A 9,268-nucleotide genomic window follows, 5' to 3' on the forward strand; every position below is an offset into this window, starting at 1 on the left:
TCTAATTATGGCTGTCCACGGTGCAAGATGCACTGTAAGTGGTCACCTGGATTAGGTAGGCTAGCTTTAAGTTAGATAGGTTAGGTTAGAATAGAAAGAAAATATATATTACACGAAAAAATAGTGGATGATAATCGCAAAAGAGATGGCGTTTCGAACCGTGCCAGGAATTTTTTTTTTTTTTTTTTTTTTTTTTTTTTCTCATTATCCCTTAATAATGATTTCCGGAAAAACGTTACTCTGAAACTTCCTTGTAGCTGTAATATAGATGGAAAAAATATTACAATTTGTACGAGCGGGTGAGATGAAACTTCACAAATTTCCAAAGCCCTTTCCTATAGGGGTGGGGTTGGGGCTGACTACACGGAAATTCAGAATGGATAGATTAAAAAGATTACCACTCGGTACAGAAGAGAATATGTTTAATCTACTATTTTGTAAACTCTGTTTATTGAAATGGTTTTCTGTGAAACTTATGAAGAAAAAGAAAGCAAAAACTTGAGCAGTAACTATAATATTGTGTACATTCACCCCATTTAATTTTATTATATATGTATATATATATATATATATATATATATATATATATATATATATATATATATATATATATATATATATATATATATGTACATATGTATTTTTTTTTTTTGGGGGGGGAATAAATCCCGACAGAGGCATTTTTTAGAGTAAATAAGTTATTATTACATTGATTGATATAGACATCTGTGGTTACGACCTCGGTTAATTTAGTGAATTGATAGCTGTAGAATTAGGATTGAGATTGAAATACAGTAATTAAGCATATCAAGCTGTAAGAAATGTGTATTCTAGAATGCTTAGTATATAGCATGTATATCAAATTATACAGCGGTTTTTTTTTCATTTAGATAGTGGCCCATCATTTTTGTTTAGATTTACGAAAACATTATATAAAGCATTATGTAAGTGGTGCAGTAGTACTATATATTACTCGTTGCATCGAAAAATGGCCGTTAAGGCGGAGCACGGGGAGTCCCCGTGTTGCCACATATAATTATTTTATAATTCTATTTTATTTTATAGTTTTATTTTATAATTTTATAATGTTGCCACATATAATTATATTATAATTTTTTGTCACACATCACCACTGAGGTAAAAATCAAAGCAATGTTTTCTACATAAAGGTTTCGTTTCCTCGAGTCATAGACATGGCATATGAGCAAGAGAGAGCGACGTTGCCACTACATCTATTCTCTGGCCCCACCCCCCTTACACTGCATTCAGTGTGAGCCGTGCGGGCCGTGTTATCTGTGGAGATGTCACCGGGAAATCTCCTAACCCCGCCTTAGCGGCCACTTCTCGTTGCGCTGACTATAGTGTACATGTACTAATGTACTGGTGTATTAGTACTAGTGTACGGGCACCACAGGCGGTTAAGTAAAAAAAATCAGGAGTAAAAGGTTCATCCATGGGAGGTCCTCGGGCACATGACGCCATGCCCACTCCATGCATTGTACACTGTATAGGCATACATACATTATTTTTATATATGTAGTGGCAAGTACCAACTTGTACTTTTTAAATAGAATAAAATTTTAATATTTTTTCATAAATTAAAGAAAATAATAATACAATTTTAAATAGAATAAAAGTTTAAGAACATTATAATAAATATAATAAATATAATTTTAATAAAATTTTAAATAGAATTTGGCAACTCCCGAGTTCTGCTTGGGGGTTGCTCCATGAGCGTACGGAGAGAATACGAAGACGTTAAAATGAACGAACTTTCACCTCGTTTGTCTCACCAAACCCTAATGTAGATCCTAACTACAAATCTACACTAGTACTAGTACAATGATACACAAGTATTAGTACATTAGTTCTAGTACAAGTAAAGTGCTATTAGTACACTACTACTATTGCTAGTACATTAGTACTACTACAAGTACACGAATACTAATACTATTACACGAGTATTAGTACACGAGTATTAGTACACTAGTAATAGTATACTAGTACAAGTACACTATTATTAGCACAATAGTACTAGTACACTATACTAATACTAGTACAACAGTACACTAGTATTAATATAATAGTTCAATAGTATTAGTACACTAGTATGTTATCATCTCCCTTCGCTGGTATCATCATCTGCAATATTCAGCGTGTCTGTCATCTCCCCTCGATGCCTAGCGTACACACGCGCGCACGCACACATAGGATACAATCTGGTACTCCGACGTCGTCGCCGATTTCTCATCTCCCAAGGGAAAGGTTCATTGTCCAAGTGAACTCAGCTCACCAACTTTCCTGGTGAATTAGTACACCAGATTAGTATTAGTAAATTAGTACGTGTACACCATTAGAACACTAGTACGAGTACACTAGTACAAGGACACTAGTACAAGGACACTAGTACTAGTATTTAACACACAAGTACTAATGCACTAGTACATTAATGTGTACTAGTGCACTAATACTAGTACATTGGTAACTACACTAATACAAGTACACAAGTACACTGGTACTAATACATTAGTATTAGTACATTATTACTAATACACTAGTACATTTGTGTACTAGTATATTAGCACTGGTACACTAGTATATTAGTATTAGTATTTGTGCACTAGAATACTATCAAAATAGTTTTAGCGTACTACTTTACCAGCACTAGAGTATTAGTACAAGTGTACTAATACAAGTGTACTTTTATTGGCGTATTTATGTACTAATATTAGTGTACTAGTACTTATATACTAGTACTAGTGTATTAGTACTACTATACTAATACTAGTACACTAGTAATAGTAAATTATCAGTACACTAGTACTTGTACACTAATGCACATGTTCTGGTAAACTAGTACTAGTATACCAGTAATAATACACTAGTACTAGTTTAATAGATTAGTACAAGAATACTAGTACAATAATACACTTGTACTAATACAATAGAACAATAGTATTAGTACACCAGTACTAGACCATTAGTATACTGGTACTAGAACACTAGTACAAGTACTAGAACAAATACTAGTACACTAGTATTAGTACAGAACTAGTACAATAGTACTAATACACTTATACTAGTGCTAGTACACTAGTAATTGTAAAATAATACAATAGTACTAGTGCACTAGATTCGTAATAGTAAATTAGTACGTGTACACTAGTACGATTATACCAGTATTAGAACACTAGTACTAGTGCACTGGTACATCAGTACACAAGTACTAGTGCACTGGTACATTAGTACACAAGTACTAGTACACAAGTACTAGTACACCAGATCCTTAATACATGTTTATTCGTTCACTAACACCAGTACATTAGTAATAGTACACTAATACTAGTACACAAGTATACTAGCACTACAACACTAGTACTAATACACTATTACTAGTACATTAGTATTTTTGTATATTAGTACTAGTATATTAGTACTAGTACACTATTCATAGTACAGTAGTACTAGAACTAGTATTAACCTACTAGCAGTAGTGTACTGTGTCACTAATACTAGTTTCCTTGTGTATTAGTACTAGTGCCAGTGTACTAGTCATGTACTAGAATTAGTGTATTAGTGCTAGTGTACTAATACTACTACACTAGTGCTAGTACACTACTATTAGTATACTATTACTAGTACTATAATACTAGTACACTCGTTCTTGTACACTTGTACTAATTTGATAATAGACTACCACTAATACAATATAGTGTACTAGTACTAGTACAAGTAGTGGTACTAATACACTAGTAAACTAGTACTAGTACAATAGTAGTAGAACAATAGTATAAAAGTACTAGTACAACGACACTAGTACTAGTACATTAGTTTTAGTACAATAGTAATGGTGCACTATTACAATAGTACTAATACACTTATACTAGTACTAGTACTCTACTAGTACATTAATACTAGTACACTAACACTAGTTCACTAGTGCATTAGTACTAGTACTAGAACAATAGTACTAATATATTAGTTTATTAGTACTAGTATTAAAGTACTACATTAATACTAGTACACTACTACATTAGTACTAGTACTATAACAATAGTACTAGTACATTAGTTTATAAGTACTATTATTAAAGTACTAGTACATTAATATTAGTACACTAGTACCTTTATATCAGTAAACTAGTATACTAGTACATTTGTACTATCACATAAGTACTAGCACACTACTACATTATTACTAATACACTAGTGTACATTTCACTAGTACAAGTAAACTACATTAGTAAACAGTACAAACACACAAGTACTAGTAAATTAGTACATTAGTGCTAATACACTAATACTAGTTACTAAACTTGTACATTAGAATTAGTAAAATAGTATTATTACACTACTAGTACATAAGTACAACAGTAGTACACTACTAGTATAATAGTATTAGTACACTAGTAGTACATTAGTACACTAGTAAAAGTACATTAGTATAATAGTAATACATTAGTACTAATACAATAGTATAGTTCAATAGTACACTAGTACTAGTATAATACACTTGTACTAGTACACTAATACACTAATTCTAGTACCCTAGTGCATTGTTATACTAGTACACTAGTACTATTACACTAATAAACTAGTACTAGTACACTATTAGCAGTACACTAGTACTAGTATGTTGGTATAATATTACAGCATTGGTACCCTACTACTAGTACACTAGTACTATAATACTAGTACACTAGTACATTAGTACTAGCGTTAGTACACTAGCATTGATACAATAGTACTAGTGTACTAGTATTTAAGTACTATTACTAGTTCACTAGTACAGTAATACACTAATACAAGTTCAATGGTTCATTAGTTAACTAGTACAACTACACTAGTGCTGGGACATCAGTACTAATATAGTAGTATTAGTATACTAATACAGCACACTAGTACTAGTATATGTGTACTATTACTAGTACACTTGTATTAAACTATTACACTAGTTTACTAATGTACTAATACTAATGAACTAGTTTACTAGTACTAGTGTACTTATACAAGACTAGTACCAGTATTAATATACAAGTACTAATAAGTATTAATGTATTAATACTAGTGTATTAGTACCAATGTATTAATGTATACTACTAGTGCACTAGTACTATTTTTCTACAGTACTAGTACTAGTGTGCTATTGTACTATTACTAGTGTACTATTATACTACTATTATTGTACTAGTATGCTAGTTGTAGTGTACTGATACTAGTGCACTAGTTTATTAGTGTACTAGTGTATTAGTGTATTAGTAACTCTGTACTAGTAATCAAGTACTTGTACTGGTGTATTAGTGTACTAGTATTAGTGTATTATTGTACTAGTAGTACACTATTACTAATACACTAGAACATTAATACTAGTAAACTTGTACTAGTACACTAAGACACTAGTACAGCAGTACCAGTACACTAGTACTAGTAAACTAGTGCACTAGAACTAGTACATTAGTACTAATATATTAATACACCAGTACTAGTACACTAATACTAGTACACTAGTGCTAGTAAACTAGTACTAGTACACTAATACATGAGTACTAGTTCATGTATGCTAATACTAGAACACTACTAGTATACAGTACTATTAAATGTGTACTAGCACAGTAGTACATTAATACTAGTACACTAGTACTAGTATACTATTACTAGTACACTATTGTACATTTGTAGTTACTTATCTACACTGGTGAATTAATCTCTGGAAGTTGTCTTTGGTTTAATGTTCCAGTTTTCTCTGGTTCACAATCACATGCAACCTCCGAAGAAGACTCGGTGGGTTGTCAGAATAGATATTCTACAGGTACAAGTAGGCTGTTGCCATATTTACATTTTTGTACATTTTTTACAAGTGTTGCCATGTTCTGAACAGGTAAATGCGGCAACGATGACAGGAGATGCATCTATTGGGCGTTTGACCCGAAACGCTGGTGAGGACCATTGTCCGAGCAGGTGTTCAGGCATTTGACCCAAAAGCCCTAGTTCTCTGGTCACTGAAGACAATGGAATGTCCCTTGGGAGGAAAATCCGTGACAATGGAAAATCTCCTGAGAAATGGTTGAATATGTAGAATTCACTGTCACAGCATATGCATGTGCATGACTGTGTGTGCATGCTGGACATCTAAAGGGTTGACAACACTATTACTAGTACACTAGCACGAGTGCACTAGATGTAGTACACTAGTACTAATACACTAGTAATATTTTACTGGTAATGGACATGAGTACACTAGTGCTAGTACATTAGTATGCTATACTCGTTGCATTGAGAAATGGCCGTTAGGGCGGAGCACTGGGAGTCCCCCTGTGCTGCCACATATAATTATTTTATAATTTTATTTTATTTTATAATTTTATTTTATATTTTTATAATATTGCCACATATAATTATATTATAATTTTTTGTCACACACCACTACTGAGGTAAAAATCAAAGCAATGTTTTCTATACAAAGGTTTCGTTTCCTCGAGTCATAGACATGGCATATGAGCAAGAGCGACCGACGTTGCCGCTACATCTATTCTCTGGCCCCTCCCCCCTCACACTGCATTCAGTGTGAGCCGTGTTATCTGTGGAGATGTGGCAACACCGGGAAATCTCCTAGCCCCGCCTTAGCGGTCACTTCTCGTTGCGCTGACTATAGTACTAATACACTAGTACTAGTGTTGGCAGAAGATAAAATACACGTCACAGGACGTCACACTATGAGAAGATAGATATCAAGCATATGACATCACGTACATTACAGCAGCAGCAACAAGCGGTTGTTGAGCGTCTAATCAGAACCCAACCAAAGGCCACTTAACTGTAATTAGGCCGACCTGACCTTGACCATCTTAGGACAACTAGTCCACCAGCAATATGACCATTGAGTAGCATACATCCATGGAAGAAATTATCCTTATATTTTATTTTTCACCATGTATGATTAAAATATGCCATGTCCTTTCTATGTATCATATGTAGGTTGTGTCACTCTACATTGGAATTGATGGTGAAGGAAACTCTGCTCTAACTACAAAATACACAGCAAGCCCTCAAGAAGGCTCGGAGGGATGCCAGAAAAATTCTACCTGCATATACAAATTTAAAAAGGTTGCCAATTTATGAAATAAGGAGGCTGTTACCATATCAGTTGAAGGAAACTTGGAAGGCTGGGTCTCGTCGGTTGAGACATCGGCCGATACAGTGTAGGTATTGACCCGAGACACACCTGAGACCTTTATCTTGTAGAGCTCTTGACCTGAGATGCTGAAAATCTTTTGTTCTCAAAAAGGGCATTGTCAAGAAAGGTCGGTTAGCTTGGTCACAGAACACTAGTCATCGAAGGTAGATGCAGCTATGAAAATACGAGATAAGACATAATTGTAAATATTTTTTATCTAATATTGGGCGTATCACTCAACCATGTAAATACCTATTTCTGGCACATTGTAAATATTTCTGTACGACCAAAAACTGGTCAGTTGCCTTGCTTCTTGGTCACCATTATTTATATCCTCTTCATCAACACATCCAGAGAAGAAATAGTGTCTTGAAGAAGTCATTCAGAACCAGTTATGAATTGGGCATACAGCCTTAACAAATGTTTGGTGTGTCTACTTTTAAATCACAAAATGAATGATCATTATATTAATAGACTAGAACATGGAAAGTATCAACTGCAAAAATAATCTGAGCTTGGCTTTTTCTATTTTTACAGCTTGGCATGAAGGGACAAGGAGGAAGGGTTGCTCTGTCAATGAAACTGATGGCCCAGCTGTGGATGTGCTGTGTCTTGCTGCATTGCTTCATCAGGAAGTGGGCAATAGACAGGGATGATACTTCATCTACAAGGAGCTAAGGTAAAAGGGAAATAGGTGGGTACAGGTGCATGCCTTGACTATCTACTTCCCTTATACAGAGAAAGGTGCCTAAAGGTAAACAGATAACAGTGCATTCTAGCCATACTATCATACATACATATACCAAGGCTTTTTCCCCCTTACAAGGGAGGTAGCTAAAAAGGAAAAGGCATAAAATCATTCCCACCCATTCCATCCCTAAATACACTCCACACCCCTCCACACTCCCTCTCATCTTAGCACCTCCTGGATGACGGGTCATCCCTGCACCTTGTCCACTGCCCTGGATCAGAAGCAATGTCGCAAGATACAGCACATCCACAGCAAGGCTGCTTCATTAAATCGGCGACCCCCCATATGTAAAGGAGAAGACGGGGAGAAATCCCTTCGGGCTGCGTTAAATTTTGCTCACACATACTACCTCACCCCCCATCCTCCCACCCATTCCACCTCATGCATCACAACATTATCCACACACAACCATTCTCCATTCACCCTTCTTCTGTCCTCTCCCGTCCTTCCTCAACAGACGCTCCCCTCCCTTCCAAAGCCCCCGTCACCCCATCCAACCACCACAACCTAGGACATCCCATCATGTTCACTCCCTCCACCTCTGCCTTCCACACCTCTTTTACTAGTCTTTCTTCACTCATTCTTTCCATGTGTCTAAACCATCCCAATACTCTTTCATCAACCCTATCTCCCAACTCCCTTTCCACCCCTGTTCTCCTCCTCACCTCCTCATTTCTCACTCTATCAAGCCTAGTAACCCCCATCATACTTCTCAGACACCTCATCTCAAACACATTCAAACTCCTTCTCTCTTCCTCTCTTATGTTCCATGTTTCTGCCCCATACAGTGCTGTTGGCACAATCACTCCTTCATATAGTCTCCTCTTAGCATCCATTCCCAAATGTCTATTACTCATTACACTTTTTAATCCACCAAGGCATTTACTCGCTTCTCTCAATCTACATTCTACCTCCACCTTCACTCCACCTTTTCCTGCCACATTTGCACCCAAGTATCTAAAACTATCCACTTCCTCCAGTCACTCTCCCTTAATGCTCACTTCCAGACTACTGCCACTTTCACCCCTTGTACATCTCATCACCTTATTTTTACCCACATTTATCTTCAGCTTTCTTCTATCACACACTCTCCCAAACTCTGTCACCAACTTCCTCAATCCCTCCTCCGATCCTGCCACAAGCGCAGTGTCGTCCGCAAACAACAGCTGGCTCACCTCCTACTTTTCTCTATTTTCTTTAACCACCTCCAATCCTTGACCCACTACCCTTGCATCCTTGACGAAGTCCCACCTTTACCTCAATCCACTCACTCTCTCCATTTCTAATCCTGACACAAGCTCTACTACTCTCATAAAAACTCTTGACAGCTCCTATAAGCTTTCC

At 35.9% G+C, this 9,268-nt stretch overlaps 1 long non-coding RNA gene across 1 annotated transcript in view; it reads left to right on the forward strand.

Moving 5' to 3' along the window:
- Positions 1-9,268, forward strand: part of LOC143027823 (uncharacterized) — a 169,860-nt gene that overhangs the window by 158,164 nt on the left and 2,428 nt on the right. Inside the window, exon 3 of the long non-coding RNA XR_012966652.1 lies at positions 7,711-7,852. This is a non-coding gene — a long non-coding RNA (uncharacterized LOC143027823). The remainder of the gene's footprint in view (positions 1-7,710; positions 7,853-9,268) is intronic.

The sequence above is a fragment of the Oratosquilla oratoria genome, chromosome 8 (assembly GCF_046742065.1).
Source record: "Oratosquilla oratoria isolate Oo_2021 chromosome 8, ASM4674206v1, whole genome shotgun sequence".
In the NCBI taxonomy this organism is placed as follows: Eukaryota; Metazoa; Arthropoda; class Malacostraca; order Stomatopoda; family Squillidae; genus Oratosquilla; species Oratosquilla oratoria.